The sequence below is a fragment of the Phoca vitulina genome, unplaced genomic scaffold, assembly GCF_004348235.1.
Source record: "Phoca vitulina isolate PV1807 unplaced genomic scaffold, GSC_HSeal_1.0 scaffold61, whole genome shotgun sequence".
NCBI classification, from domain to species: Eukaryota; Metazoa; Chordata; class Mammalia; order Carnivora; family Phocidae; genus Phoca; species Phoca vitulina.
In genome coordinates this window covers 6630970-6647687 of record NW_022589764.1, presented here as the reverse complement: position 1 = coordinate 6647687, position 16718 = coordinate 6630970, and the positions used below count along the sequence as shown (strand labels likewise).

The 16718-nt window shown below is 48.0% G+C and overlaps 1 protein-coding gene across 1 annotated transcript in view; it reads left to right on the top strand.

The window, feature by feature from the left end:
* Positions 1–16718, top strand: part of PCSK6 (proprotein convertase subtilisin/kexin type 6) — a gene marked incomplete at its 5' end in the record, with an annotated part of 180610 nt that overhangs the window by 28990 nt on the left and 134902 nt on the right. The gene's annotated exons all lie outside the window — the stretch shown is intronic.

Here is a 16718-nt window from a genome sequence, read left to right as displayed (position 1 = left end):
GGGTCAGGGAGAGGATAAGGGTAGTCAGGAATTTTGAGGCCAGGGTATTAGGAAGGTCATTTACCTGGGTGTCAGTCATGTGTTGGTGGCAAAATGGTGACAAAGGAGGAGGGTGAGCTCCTTGATAATGGTAATAAGGAGTATAGCAAGGGACAGGAGTGGTGACAGTAGGTCATGTGGACTTGGAAAGAAGAAACACAGTGAACCTTGAAAGCATAGAGATACCATTTCCTGGGAGGATGACCATAGAACTTACCATCCAACCCATGTGTTTCTAAGAGTGAAAATAAGAGCCATGAATACTTATGTAGGAAAACAAGGGTGAGAAAAACTGGACAAGTGCTATTTATTAGGGAAAGTTATCAGGTAAGTGGGAGTTTTCAACTAAGACAGGCGTGTATAGCAAATACCAAAGGGGTAGAAGACTTTCATATTTGTTTGAGGCCTTTAAAAAAAAAACCTGTATGCAAAATACATACAGCGTAAGATTTATCATCTTCATTGTTCAGTGTACAGCTCGATGGCATTAATTACATTCACATTGTTGGGCAGCCATCACCACCATTCATCTCCAGAACTCTTCATCTTGCAAAACTGAAACTTTTTATTAAGCACTAACTCTCCCCACTCCCAGCCCCTGGCAACCACCATTCTGCTTTCTGTCTCTATAAATTTGACTACTCTAGGTGCCTCAAAGAGGTGGAATCATGTAGTATTTGTCTTTTATGACTGGCTCAAATCACTTAGCATCATGTTCTCAGAGTTCATCCATGTTGTAGCAAGTGTCAGAATTTCCTGCTTTTTTAAGGCCCAATAATATTCCGTTGTATGTATATATCACATTTTGGCTATTGATTCATGTGTCAGTGAAAACTTGTTGCTTCTACCTTTTGGTTGCTGTGAATAAAGCTGCTATGAACATGGGTGTACATAGATCTCTTTAAGATCCTGCTTCCAGTTCTTTGGGGCATGTACTCAGAAGTGGAATTGCCGGATCATATGGTAAACTTATGTTTACTTTTGAAGAAACATGTTGCTGTACCATTTTACATTCCCATCAGCAGCACACAGGGTTCTGATTTCTCCACATCCTTGCCAGCACTTGTTTTCTGGTTTTTTGGATAGTAGCCATCCTAAGATGTATGATATGGTATCTTACTATGGTTTTGATTTCCATTTCCCTAGTGGTTAGTAATGTCTTATGGGCTTATTGACCATTTGTATATCTTCTTTGGGGAAATGTCTTTTCAAATCTTTTGCCCATTTTTAAATTGCTGTGGTTGTAGTTGTAGGAGTTCTTTATGTATGGTGGATATTAACCCCTTTTCAGATATATGATTTGCAAATAATTTTTCCATTCCATTAAAAAATTTTTTAAAATGATAACAATTCCCATAGGTTCGGTGGGAGGAGCTAGTAGTGGGGCTGGGTGGGGCTCTTTGGAGGTGGTGGGTGGAAGAGGTGACCTGGAGAGGATTTGAGTGTGTGGGATGAGTGAGGAGCAGTTGGTGTCTGAATTTGGGACTCACGTGTGGGTAGCTGGAGTGAGGGAAGTCAGGCTGTTACATTGGACAGGCAGAAGAGACGGCTGGCTGGATGCAGCAGGCGCTGGCTGTGTGAGCACCTAGCCAGCCTGGGGATGCCCCCAGCATGCTGGTATGACTTGCAGGCCAATTAAGCTCTGGGATCTCTGGTTGCCGGGAGCAAGGTAGCGATGGTTTCTTTGACTTGGGGTCAAGACAACCCGTCAAACAAGTTGAGTTTTAGGGTTTTGTTCCCCTGATCTTTTCTTCTATCCCAAAGCCTTTCTCCTTGGCTAGGAGAAACCACATGCACAACTCTTCTGTTTGAAAATGTGGCATGCAGAACCACAGCAGCAGAACTGCCAGTAGTAAATAGCTAGGTGCATAAAAATTCCCGAGGAAAGATTACATGGGCTTGTAGGGGTAATCAAATGAAATGGAAGGCAATTTGTGCTTTTCCAAGTAAGGCGGATATGTGGGAATTATGTAGATGCTGACAGAGGTATACGAAAAGCAGCTAAACTTAGCCTGGATTTGGAAAAGAAAGAGGTTAGAAAGGCGGCGTGTGGAGTAGTTAGACCCCTCACTGAGAAATCCGAGTGATCGTTTGACTAAGTTTGTGTCTGCACTTGTCACTGGGGAGACAGAACAGAATGGAAGTCTTCAAAAGGAGGCCATCTACAGAGAATTCTGGAACCTTTGGTACTGTGAAACACACCGTGGGATCTGGAGTCTGTTTCTGGCTGAGCAGGGACCCTGAGGGGGAATGGCTTGTGAAATGCTGAGCAGGGCATGGTCCCTGGAAATGGATGATGGTCCGTAGATGGGTGAGCCAGCACTAGCCAGGAGCTTTGCTGAGGGCCATGTGGAGCGCCCTCCAGGGAAGCCAGGCCCCGTGGTGATCCAGGGATGAGTAGAGCCAGCCCCCCAGGTGTATTTTATGTTGACTAGAATGTTTTTAGAAAGTTGGGATAGCTCTCAACATTTAAACCTTGGCAGATTTCAGATAGGATATTTGAATTTCTAGCTTCTCTTGAAAAACAGGAAGAACTGGCCCCTTCCCTACAGGGCCACAGGCAGGGCAAGGGGGAAAGTGACCACAGATTGCTGGTGTCCTGTTGGGTTTCATGACACGCATTCCCTCTGCCACACCCTAGCTCAACCTCCCAGCAACATCTGGTAGAAATAGCGTTGAGTGAGGGTGGGGGCAGGGCAGTGGGAATTTGCCGGTCATTCCCAGGGAGGGAGCGGACAAGCAGCCCAGCCCTGTCAGGTCCTCACTGATCACCCAGCTCATGAAGAACAGCCACTAAGCCCTCTGAGAGCAGGTGTGTAGCCATTGCATTGCAAGTCGCCAAGAAAATTGCTGGATCCAGTTCCACCTGTTAAGGGGATGTGTCATCGGAGTGTCTGCAGGTAAAGGTATGCGTTAGAAATGCCAGTTCTCAGCTTTAGCAAGTGGTGACCATAAATCAGACAGGATCTCACAGTACCTAATGAGCATGTCTCTCACTTGAAGTGAATTTATCTTTGCAGACTTGGGTACATGAATGATGACATAAGGCATGAATTCGTTTTACAGAATCAGAAGTCTAGAACCATAAAAAATGTGTCAGCCTGGAATCGATCATTTATTGGCAGCCGCATTTTATAACAGTTGAGAGGAATGAAAGGGGTGAGAGAAAAGTTAGTCTCAGGGAACTGAAAAACCCCTGGACCGGCCGACATGGGAGAATATCACGCGCCAGGACGGTAAGAGCCGCATGCGTGTGGCGCTGCGTCCCGGCAGGTGTGCACGCCCCTGAGTGCCCAGAGCACAGCTGCTCTTCCCACATGCCCCACAGGCCTGGCCAGCAGGGTGATACCACGCATGCTGACCTTTTTGCTTCCGTCTAGGAGAGATTATTTTCCCCACAGGAACCCCTGATAAAGAAGTCCACTTTTTTTTTTTTTTAATTAGAATCAAAGGGCAAATGGGATTTGTTCCTGAACCGACTTTGCAACTGGCTTTGTGGCAAGTGAGATGCGCTCATGTTCTTTTCTGTAAGAAATGAGGTGAAAAGAGCGATCTGCATGACAGCTTGCCATGTGCCAACCGCATTTACCCTCCCAACAACCATGGAGGTGGGACAGTTAATCCCCATTGCACAGAAAGGGAATTAGAGGTGCAAAGAAATTAAGACACTCGCAGTAAATATACAGCAGGGTCACTGCAGAAGAGCTGGCGACTGGGGGTGGGGGGGAGGGGCTGTTCATCCGGTCCCCTGTCCACAGGGCACTGTCGCGTGCACTGTCTCAGTGAATCACAGGCAGAGGTGAGAGGGCTGGGTATGTTTTCTTCCACTCTCCTTCCCACAATGACCTCTCGCTTCTGAAGTTTTACTTTGAATACAGAGGTTCTGTCGAAATTTTTTGTTGCCAAATATTCCATAAACCATCATGTTAGCGTGAAAGGGAGAGAAAAGTGAATCCAGCCCCTCCCTTGAGAGAGGAGAAGCTGGGGGCCAGTGACGGGCAGCCCTTCTGGGTCCCTGATTCCTTAGCACAGTGGCTTGCACGAAAAGCCCCACACGCCGCAGGAAGAGGGCTAACCTGAAAAGGATCGCAGCAAGCCCCGTTTTTAGTTTACAAACGAGGATGTGCTTTGCAACCGGGAAAGGGTATCCCTCGAGTCGTGTTTTGGTGAAATCATGACAGCTGCCTCATCAGTGGCTTCTTCATTTTTAATCACTGGCTTGGGGTTGAGTCACAGAAGCCAAATGACAGAGCATGTTTCTCTTTACGCCTGTTTTTAATTGGCATTATTGAGCTCGGGCACCAATGCGACTGGACTAAAGTTTTCCGTATCTTCATGTAACGTAAGCTGCCTGTCTCAGGAGGGCAAAACCCCCGAGGTCAGCCTAGGAGGTTGGTATGGGGCTGTCTGGTCAGCAGACCTTCAAGGCCAACCCTGGGGTTGGACATCTGGATAAAAGGAAGCTGGGGTGATGGGGTCAGGTGAACTTGGCCCGTCTCCAAGAGTGTTATCTCCTCCCCGGTATCCTTTTCCCCTGGAAGGGAAACCACATAATAGAGAGAAACACAGGAGGGGGATGAGCTGCCTGGAACCAAGAGTAGTTAGTAATTATAGCTGGGCAGCTTTGTTGTATCTGCTCCTTGGGGCTGGTTGCACCCTCTCCTTCGTGCGTCTCCAAATGCCTCTGTCACTGGGGCTGAGGTCCCCAGCACCCCGCGTGACACAGGAGAGGAGTCAGTTTTAGGAGAGGTGCGGAGAGAATGTGGAAGAGATATGTTTTTTTACCGTGGTAAAATATTCATAATAAAATTTGCCATCTTAACCATTTTTAAGTGTAGAGTTTGGTGTCATTAAATGCATTCTCATAGTCACGCAATCATCACCACCATCAGTCTCCAGAACTTTCTCATCCTCCCAAACTGAAACTCTACCCAGTGAACACTAACTCCCCATTCCTCCTCCCTCCGCCCCTGGCAGCCACCATTCTACGTTCTGTCTTTGTGAATTTGACCACCCTAGGTGCCTCATCAAAGGGGGATCATACGATCTTCGTTCTTTTGTGACTGGCTTGTTTCACTGAGCATAATGTCATCCAGGTTCACCCATATTGTAACGTGGGTCAAAATTTCCTTGCTTTCTAAGGCTGAATAATAATCCGTTGTATGCATGGACCACATTCATCCATTGACGGACACTTGGATTGCTTCCTCCTTTTGACAATTGTGAACAGTGCTGATACGCACATGGGTGTACAAATATCTATTCAAGTCCTTGCTTTCACTTCTTTGGGGTATAGGAGCTATTTATTTTTAAAGTGAAAATTTTGAAGATTAATTTCTCTAAAATCCTTTTTAATTTCCCTTAGGATAACTGCTCTCCAGTGAGACTGTTTTAGATATTAAAGTTTGAATTTTAAACATATCTTTCATAAGGACAAAAATCCTTTCTTTTTTTTCCGCCTCCCCAAACCTTGCAGCCTTCTGACCTTCCTCAGTTAAGCAGCCCCAAACGACAGCCCAGCGCTGGCCTCTCTTTCTGGAGATCCCCAGATGGACCCCACCTGGTTTCCTTGGGTTCTTAGTGTCGCTTTGCTCTTGGATCTTCGGTGTAACCAGCCTGCCGGGTGTGCTGTGCGTGACCATTGGTGCCGAAAGTCACATGCTTCATTCCATTCACAAGCCGAGATGCTTTTTGCTAAGAGCAAATCTGAGCATGTCCCTGGTGCATTTTCCAGCTGAGACTTTCTGAGGATAAGGCCATGCCCTTATGTCTTGCATACTCAGAAAGAGAAAGGTAAGCAGCGGGCCTCCTAGAGTCAGGGAAGTCTAGACCACATGTCTGGGTCTCTCCATTGCAGGGACCACGGGATCCCTGAGGCCTGTAGGCTGCACAGTGGTGTTAACGTTTTAAAATTAGTTTCTGATATTAAAAACTTGGGAGAACTCTTGTAGAATCTGAGTGTTGGCTTCTCTGGAAGCTTTCAGGAGATCTGGCAATTAAAATATTCTTTTTTAAAAATGATCATAATAATCATGGACTCTCAAAAAGAATTGGGAGAGCAGTATACAGCTTTTTTCTGAGCTGCTTGAGAGTACATCACTGAGCTGACCTCATCACACCTCATCCTTTGGTACGTCTTTCTTCATAAACAGGGCCAGTGTGTGCAGGACTGTGGCATCACGGAAACGAGGGGATTGCGGATGGTACCTTGCACCATCTGATCCTCGCACCTTAGTCACTGTTGCCAACTGTCCAACAGTGGTCTTCACGGGAAAGGGTCCTGTTCACAGTCAGGTGTGACATACATCTGTCGGGGCTCTTTCGTGGGGTCAGGCCTAGGATGAGGAGGGGTGAGGTACTCACCTTGGGCACAAAGTATAAGGGACAGACGCCAGAAGAAAACTCAGTAATCGAGGTAAATAACATTTTTTTTTTTTTTTTTTTTTTTAAAGATTTTATTTATTTATTTGAGAGAGAGAGAATGAGACAGAGAGAGCACATGAGAGGGGGGAGGGTCAGAGGGAGAAGCAGACTCCCCGCCGAGCAGGGAGCCCGATGCGGGACTCGATCCAGGGACTCCAGGATCATGACCTGAGCCGAAGGCAGTCGCTTAACCAACTGAGCCACCCAGGCGCCCAGTAAATAACATTTTGATGCAATATTTTAAAATTTGAAATTAATAAAATCCACAGTGAACAAAATCTCAGAAATTTAAATAAAAATTAAATAAAAATCAGCATTACTGATTTTTCCTCGGCCTTGGGCTCCAATATGGCTTCACACAGCACTGTTCCTTACTGTCTCAGGGTCTAGAGTGGTTCCCTCAACGTTCTCTTGACTTTTGTGACCTTGGCACTTGCCAATGTCAGGCCAGTTATATTGTGGAAGGTCCCTCCGTTGGGGTTTTGTCTGACGTTTGCTCACGGTGAGGTTCAGGTTCTGCACTTTGGGCAAGAGTCTCACAGAAGTGAGTCACTGCATCCGACCCCGTTTCAGTTTGCCTCTGGGCTGGTGGTGCGCCTGTTGATCACCCGGTTAAGGGGCTTTGTCTGCCTGTCAAGTTTCTCCTTTCCCCTTTATAAATTAGTAAATATTTTGCAGAGAGATACTTCGAGACCATGTAAAAATAGCCAATTGGTATACAGCTTGGGATTTGTTATTAAGTATATCTGTATGGACTCATGGTTTCCTATTTTATTCTTGGACTGCAACCTACGAGAGCAAAGTGATTATTTACTGGCCCCTAGTTTGGCCTGTGGGTGCCTTTCAAGTCTGCTTCTGTATACTAGTGATGTGTCTCCAGGGTTCTTGGAGCCCTTTCTTGCTCTCTTCCCAAAATGTGGTCTTACAGATTCCTCTTGCATTTTCCCTGCCCTGACTCTGGAGTCAGCCATTTCTCCAAGAAGCCCTGGTTCCCTTTAGTACAAAATGGTATTTAGAAGCCAAGATCCGGGCTCTGGGTGGGTTCACTGCTATTGGGTGCTGCTGCTTGCTCACAGGCCTGTCCAGTGAGGAGAGGTTGTGTGTGTGTGTGTGTGTCTGTCTGTCTACTTATCTGTCTTGAAAACTAAATTCACACGGTTATCCAATTCCAATCCAACACCACAGAGTTCTTAACAGTTTTCTTCTCCAACAGTGAGAAAATGCTCTCGTTGCCCCAGTGTGTTAACCGTATTTGATCCTTCTCCCTGTGGGTAACCAGTGTGCATGTGTTCTGTCTACATCTCACCATGTGGATGTGCTTCTCACCCACTTGGGCTCTGACATGCAGACTGGGCTGCCCCCTCCCAGCCTGGACACCTCCCCCCGCACCGACCTGCTCTGGGCTGCCCCAGGTCTCCCCCCATCAGTCTCCAGAACTTTCTCATCCTCCCAAACTGAAACTCTACAAGTTTCATGCACCAGAAGCCGTGCTGTACCCCACATGGCTTTAGGATTGAATTTTTTCAGGAGGAGGAGTCTTACTTTTTATTTTTCAGTCAAAATGAAGCAAAAATAAATACAAAAGGAGGGTTGGGTTTAGAAATCTGGTAAAATGACTAATTCCAGACACCTGTAAAGAGACCTTTAACCAGTAAATGGTTTAAAAGGAAGCTCTTCAAAGTCAAGATTGTATAGAGTTTTTTAGATGGCTCTTTGTGGATGTTAAAGGTAGAGGTCGAGGCCAGATGTATAAATTAAACCTCCTCATAGGAGGCCAGACCATTTGGTTTGGCAACTTCAGGGAAGAGAAAAATGAAGGTTGCTAAGTAAAACTTAATGATTTTTCAGGAATTTGTAGGAAGTTGAGCAGCTTAATTGCAGGCTCTGGGTGGATATGTGTTGAAGAAAGCAATTTTAGGAGACTAGGAAATTGTGCAATAATCTTAACTTGGGTCAGAATTGTAATTATTGCAGTAACAGAATGTCGCTATGTGTATATGTGACCGAAATGGGAAGCAGGGTTTTTTTTCTTTTTTTAAGGCTTTAAAAAATAACAACAAAATGTTCATTCTCCCTCTCTGGACTTCCTTAATTATAAATACCAGGTAACTCAGTGCTGGCTAAATATAGGTTCAGTGGCCATCTATATTTATAATTTTCTTCAGGTAGGGGAGTCACCAGAGCAAGACAGAATTAATTTGGTGTGTAGGGTTTTATAGGCTCTAATTAGTTATGTTTCTCGTAAGCAGATCAAGTGGGATCAATAATATTATATAACTGAACTCTGACGCCCATGACTTTGAAACATAGACTCTTCCCCCAAAGCCAAGGGCCCCCCCGGAAGATGCCAGCCATAAAGACCAGCAGCTCCAGAAGCCGGCACGCTGCACCCGCAAGTGGACGGGGCTTGAAACATCTGTTTCCAGCCAAGGGCAGGCTCTGGGAGTGATAAAGTGAAGAGGGTTTTTTTTTTGCAAAGTCAGAAGTCTCATCTACAGCCCATTCATTTCTGAGACCTTGAATTGTGACATTTTGTGGCTGCTTATCAGCTGTTCCCGTGAGGCGGATTTAACCGTGGGAGCCTGGGGAGGTGGGGTGGCATTTTTGTGCACTGACCAAAGCATGCACTTAGCCAATCCCCCCCCCCCGGCCCCCAGCCCGGCTTGCTGACTTGAGGACTTAGGGAACTGCACCTGCGTCTGAGGTCACGTTCATTGGAGGGCCGAGTGGGCGGGTGGACCTTTGGAACAATCCGATGTCATTTGGGGTGGATTTGGCCTGCTCATCAGTGACTTGCTGCAAATCAAATGTAATATATTAGATGGGGCTCTACACCGTGCCTTCGGAGCTGCAAAAAATGACAGGTCATCTTTTTGTTCAGGAAGGCAGTGTGCACCCCAGCTGCTAGCATCCGCAGATCCCCTGGACCTCACGCCTGCCCTATATAAGCAGTGATTTGAAGCTGGATGTACTCAGATTTACGGGGGGCGGGGTGGGGGGAGAAAACAGGACAAGAGAGGCTCTTCCTGTAAACATCCCCAGCCCAGGCCTCTCCCCCACCACACTTGGCTTCTGCCCCTTCCTTATTTGGCTTTGCAAGCTGTTTACACTCATCCCACCTGTAGTCCTCGAGAGGCTGCCTCTCCAAGGCCGGTTAGCTCGCCATGAATGAGGGGTGCCAGGCCACTTGGATGGAGTGCAGAGTCATGGCTGGCCTGCCTCGCTCTGCCTGCACCCGTGGGAGATCAGAGGAGCTGCATGGGGCCCGGCCCAGGCCACACAGCTGGTAGATGGTCTGCCTGACCCCACAGCCTCAGGACTGTCCTGGGAGGGGGGCTAGAGAGAGCCCTAATGGCAAAACAACAGTCACGGGGCTGGGGTCTTAGTTGGCCCCAGGGCCACACTGGACAATATGTAAGGGGAAAGGGGAAGACGTGTGTGTCCTTCCAGTGTCACTTGAAGTCTGTTCATTTCACTGAACATTTTTGAGCTCCTGCCACGTTCCTGACATGGCCAAGGCCTGAGGATTTACAGACAATTCCTGTCTTTGAGAGCTTACAGTGGAAGGATGGAAGGAGGGTGGTGACAGCAACCAGGGCAGACTTGGGCCTGGGAGGTCTAGGAGGCCTTCCTGGAGGCAGTGGTAGCTCAGAGGACGGTTGAAAACAGAGTGGGAGGTGGTCTTATTTGTGGGAAGGGGCTGGTATAAGCAGGCTCAGAGGTGTGAAATAGCAGGTGACAGCAGAGTCCCCCGCACACAGCATCACCGGAGGACAGAGATGATGCAGGCGGGGCCAGGCCCGTGGCCGAGAGGTGGCGTGGCCCAGTGGTGATCTTTATGTGCCCCATGAGGGGCTGAGGCTTCCTCCACTGAGAGGAGGCAGAGCTGGAGTGGGAATGGCAATGTAATGGTGCAGAAGAGAGTCAGAGGCCAGGGACCTGCCTTGGTTCAAGCAGGGCAACGGGGCCACCTCTGCTGGGGCGGTGGCGATGGGGTTCAGCCAGGCTTGAACCCTTCAACAGGTCACTTGCAGAGGGTTCGGTGGCACTGGACACATGTGGAGGACATGGTGCCGTTCAGCAAGACAAGGGACTCCTCGGGAGGAGGAGCAGATCTGGAAGCAAGTGAGGGTGGCAAGAAGACGCCGACCCCAGGATGGCTGCTCTGGTTGAGTCATCTGGGACACGCACATCACGGGGGCTGCTCCCCTCTACTACACTCTGCCAGGAACAAGGACAGAGATGGCTAGGGTATGGCCTGGGCCCCCGAGGACTCAGCCTGTAGAGCACAGGTATGCTCGGCACCCACGCGGGTGGGACAGGCTTCACGGAGGAGCTGGTACTGAGCCGAGCCTGGAAGGCCAGTGGGGATTGGCCGGACGAGGGACGGGCAGCCTCCTGGAAAGGGGTTCAACACGGTCCCTGGATGCAGCTCCGCGTCTGCCAGGGAGAAGTTTCAGAATCCAGATGGGCAGTGGCGACTGGGACCCCTAGAACTGGAACCTTCATCTGGGGGGGTGCAGGGGGCTGGTCCACAGCCGCTGTGCTCATGCTGTCCGCTGACTCTGACCAAGGTGGAGGCCATGGACCCAGAACTTCTGAATTAGGGCAATTAGCAGTAGGCTCAGGAGGTCCACGTGGCTATGAGGGCTGTGGGAAAGCCGAAGACTTGCCTGGTTGTATTTCAGAGCCATTTGTTCGTGAATCTTACATAAACACCCGCACACAATTGTATACCTACGCACGTGGATATACACACATATCTGAATACACACATACACGTATATATACACGCTCACACACCTATGTGTACATACGTATACGCTCCTACATCCATATACCTACACACGTATGTATCTGCATACATACAAATATACACTCATAAACATTTGCACTTCCATATACACACATGCATGTGTATACACATATGTGAATACATACATTCACATCCAGATACATATATGCACGTATAAATACATAAACACGTGTCCATATGTACATATGCACACATACGCTCACGTATGGATGTAATGGGATAGATACGTGCATGGAATATAATATATGGCTCTCATGATTTCTGCTTGAAATGAAGGAGAGTGGACACTTGTTGAGCCGCTTGGCCCTCTGTGAACAAACCTGCTGCTAAGGGTGAAAACCAAGGTGAATGGGGTCCCCCGTGGCCACTGATGCCGGAAATGTGTCAAGAGGCAAAGGGGTGATGGTTGTGAGTGTGAACTCTGAGCTCAAATCCTGGTGGTGCTGCTTACTAAAGATGTGGTCTTACTTAACCACTCGGTGCCTCAGTTTCCCCAACTGCAAGATGAGGATAATCATAACATCTACTGCATTAGGGCTGTTGTGAGAATCAAACAGGTGAATGCATCTAAACTGTGAGTTTCCTGCCTGGGACGCAGTGAGCGCTCAGCAAGGGTCAGCTGCTCTTATGAGCCAGGGGCAGCCAGTAAAAGTCAGGGACCCTCAGTGGCTGGAAGGCAGGAGAAGGAGGGAGAATTGCCGTTCCCTACGAACTCTATGCACCTTTGTATTGTCCATATTTCGTACTGTATGCATCCATTATCTAAATTTTTTTTAGAGGCTAATAGAGTACCATGTTAAGGAGAAACCACGCTCAACTCTTTTCACTGTGGGTTCTTTGATCTCATTTCTTGCAATGCTCTGGCCCAGAACACTTAGCAGGGTTTTTAATGATGTTTTAATGATGTTACCAATTTTATCAACTAATGTGTATAATTACATATCACTGTTGAGTAAAGAGACACGAGCGTTCCATATTCAGCAGATTGTTCATTTTCTTGGATGGGGTACTGAGGGACTGGCTCTAATTAATGCATCCTGAAAATACACGGACAAGAAAGAAAAGGCACTTACTGAAATTTTATGTTATGACTTGAAAAAAAAGACACCTTGTAGACTAGAGATCAGCTTCATCGATGGAGAGCCAGTTGGGTTCTGGAAGCTCTCAGAGCTGAGCAGGACGGGGAGGCAGCCTGGGATGCTGGGGGAAGAATTTCTCTTCCGTTCTCAAGGAGGGGAAGGGAGGGGAGGCCACCGGGGCCCTCAAACAGCAGGATTCCGTGGGAGCCCCTGCACCCCGTGTTCATAAAGGTAGGCTGCTTCCATCCTGGCTCGGGACATGGTGCACAGAGCACATGAGTGGTGACCACGGGAGCACAGGGGGGCCTGGTGTAAACACCACCCCGGGGCCATAGCGCGGGATGGCATGGGATCGCCAGGCCTGCCAAACCGGTAGGAGAAGCTACTTAGTGCAGAAATCAAATCAAAATAAGGACATTTCCTCACTTAGGAGATTACCTTGAATTCAAAAAGTCTTTATGCTGCCCCTGTTTTTCTATCCATTCTTATGATTCCGGCTCTTGTCAGTTTGACCCTGAAGGTGTACCAAATGCGTTGCAATCATCCTAAACCCGAATTTGTGTACTGTAGGTCATTTGGTGTCAGGTCTTGTCACCTACTCATCTGTGGGTTGAGAGGGGAAATTGCTGGTTCAGGAATTGGGAAACTCTGAGGGTAACAATGGGGCTTAACTCCCTGGGCCTATTTTCTTTCCCATCTGTAAAATGGGGCCATGCCCGTGCTTCTTTCCCATACCCTCATCTGTAGGTCAGGGCCACAGAACGATCAGGTGTCCCTCATGTTTAACCAGGCCAGTGGCCATGTCCCCAGTGACCCTGTTCGAGAATGGGAGCTTTCCAGTCTACAACCATACCACCCTGAATGTGCCCGATCTCATCTGATCTCGGAAGCTGAGCAGGGTCGGGCCTGGTTAGTACTCGGATGGGAGAATGGGGGCTTCCCACCCATCCTGTCCTCTTAGCTCCCGTAGGCACCCAGAGATATTAAGGAGCAACTCCCCGAGTTGGGAAGGGCATACCTGGGGTCGATGCTGCTGTGGCAGGCGAGCTGAGGACCAGAGAAGGACTTGTTCATCGTCATGAAGCCACGTTCATTATCAGAGCCTTTGCTGGACTCCCAAAATACGCCCAGCAGCGAATGCTCTAAATCATAGGTTGGCAGACTCTTTCTGTAAAGTCCACATATGAAATGTTTTAGGCTTGTGGGCCAGAGGGTCTCTGTAGCAACCCCACAATTCTGCCATCTTACTATGAAAACAGCCACGGGCAGTAGGTCAATGAATGGGTGTGGCTGTACTCCAGTAAAGCTTGATTGATAAAAACACGAGGTGTATCTATAGCCCAAAGCACTGAAAACAGGATCATGAACAGCTATTTGCATACCCATACTCATAGCAGCATCATTCACTACAACCAAAGGGAGGAAGCAATCCATGTATCCATCAGTGGGTAAATGGATAAACAAAATGTGGTGCACACATGCAAGGGAATATTATTCAGCCTTAAAAAGGAAAAATATCTTGACAAACGTCACGACATGGATGAACCTTGAGGACATCATGTTTAGGGAAATAAGCCAGTGACAAAAGCACAAATGATTCTACTCATACAAGCTATCCCTAGCTATCAAACTCACAGAGACAGCAAGTAGAATGGTGGGGAGGGGGGAATGAGAGTTAGTGAAATGGGTGCAGTTTCAGTCTGGGAAGATGAAAAAGTTCTGGAGGTGGATGGTGGTGTTGGCCACACAACATTGTACTCAGCGGTCTTTAAGCTGCATGCAAGCTTAAAAATTGTTAACATGGTAAATGTTATATTATGTGTATTTTACCTCCAAAAAAATAAAATAAATAGGAGGCAGACCAGATTTGGCCTATGGGCCGTAGTTTTCCACTCCCTACTCTGAATGAATTGGTATTTTATTAACCACAGCTTCTCTACAGGCTTTGGGAGGACAGTTGTAGCCCTACCTCAGGGGCATCACGTTAATCTGGTCTGCAAACTGTGTGTGCCCACCAGGGAGTCAAGGCTCTCCCTCCTGAGGATCTGGGCTCTTCTTCCTCCCCTCACGGTAGTTCCAGTATCGGGTGATGCTTTCTGTCCCATGCTGCCCTGAATTACACTATCTGGCCTCAAATCTTTGGTTGTGAGGAAGGACTGTGGCTGCTTCCCTCCCCCTCAACCCTACTCCATAAGGACCCAGAGGGTGGACAGAGGTACCCAGAATCTCAGAAGGACCCTTCAGCTGCTTTCAAATTTATGAACAGGCAATGCCCTGACCCCCTCGCCTTTTTTTCTGAAACACATTCCAGCTTCTTCTGCAGCTAGCTTTGTAGGGGCAGGAGGACAACCTGGGCTGGTGTCCCCTTCTCCTCTGCACCGGGAGTGGACCTTCCCAGACCCTCAGCCCCCATGCTGGGCTGGACAGAAGTTTCCAAACAGATGTGGCATTGGTCACTGATGCCACTCGGTCAGCACTATGGGGGAGCATCTCTTCTTCCAAAGGATTGCTCAAGCAGAACAGCTCTCGTTAGCTCAGACCCTTTGAGCCATTGCTAAGGATGGTCATGGTGGCTCAGAGGCAGGGAGCTGGATGGCCTTGGGGTTGGCTGCCTCTGGCCCGGCGTGGCTGCCCTAAGGCCAGGTGCTGCCCTGAATGGCTTTCAGGGCCGCCCTGGTATGGGTTTGCTTAGGGTCAGCAGCTCTGCAAGCCATCCATCCCTTTGCCAGCAAATTTGATTCACCTCTTAGTTTCTCCATGTCCCTGAATGGGAATTGACTTGAATGGCCAGAGTTAAAAGACCAGAAGTTGTGAAACATCGCCCAGGGATGGTGGCAGCTCAGAAGCAAACAGGCTAATTAAATACGGCTCGAAGTTAAGACTCCATTATTGCTTCTGGTTCTAAATCACAGCTCTGGCGTGTGTGAGGAGGAGCCTTCGACATACATGACATATATGGCAATGAACTCTTGTTGAAGAAGTGAGCAAGGTGACTTATCTGTAGGAGAAATAAAAGTGCTTTTGTGCAAAATAGGGCCAAAATCATGAGGTTTATGGTCGTAGGAAAAAAATGCCTCGAGGTAGAAAATGAACTGAGAATGTTCATTGTGGAAAACCATTTGTTGAGCACTTACTACCTGCTGGGCACTCTGCTTGCTCTCTCTAGATTTATGTAATTTAAGTCTTAGAGCAACACTTCAAGGCAGTAGTTCCTGTTTTCATGAGGAAACTAAGACTCAAAGAGGGTCTTAAGCCCAGGTCACCCCGCAGGAAGGGGTCGAGTTAGAATGCAGACCCAGATTTGGCCAAAATCGAAAGCATCCTGGTCCCAATGAGGAGAATGGAGTTGCCGTGAAGAGGAGTCAGACAGAGAATCCCACCCAGCTCCGCACACCAACCAGCGCTGGGTGACACCCACCAGGTTCTAGACACAATACAGAGGATACCTATTTAGTCCTCACGACTATCATAGTATTCAGTGTTCAATAGTCGTAAGTGACAGGAACACACGGGAGCAAGCTTAAGTGAAAAAGGAGGATTTTAATTTCAAGGACAAACAGGGTATCTCCTGCCACTCAGGAACAGGAGGGAGCCAGGCTGCCTGGGATTGCTGGAAATGAGGACGGGAGTGCTGGAGGACTCTGGCCTTGTGGAAAGATGTGGAAATGGCCACTCAGAGCATCCACATCCATCCAGGTCTCTCCCCGGGCCGGTCAACCCTCCTGGGGTCAGGTTGCAGCAGACAAAATGGCTTGAGTGAGGTGGGTGTAGCTAAAGGTTGTTGTGAGTTTTGCAGACTTTAGTTATTCTTAACTCCAGTGGTTGGGTAGTTTGAGCCCCACTTTACACAGAAAGAATCAAGATTCACAGGGGGCGAATGCCCTTGCCCAAGGTCACATGGCCAGTGGTGGTGAAGGGGGAAGGCAGGGTTTGAACCATGTTTGTATCGGAATCACCACATACGTGCCACTCTAGACTACAAATTGTCCTAAATTCGTCCTTTGATCAGAAACTGGAAAAGAAACTAGGATAGTTTTGGCTGAGAAGGGCAGCTCGAAAGTCTGTGTAATATTCGGTCCAGTCTCATTTAAAAAGCTCTGCTTTCAAGGACGGTGACCAACAAGCTAGTTTCAACAACGAGTAAAAGTCAGAACAAGAAACAGGTCTTCTGAGAACAACGTCCTGATACTCAAGGGTCACTGAGGCACGAGGGCCCGCCTGTCCTGAAGGCCACATCCATTGCTTCTCTTGGTTCTGTCCAGCCCTCAAGCTGCATTCTGTCTCGACAAACCACCCCTGGCAGAAAATTGGGACACCCTGGGCGTTTGGATGTTCTCATCTGACCTTTTCACAATCCCCAA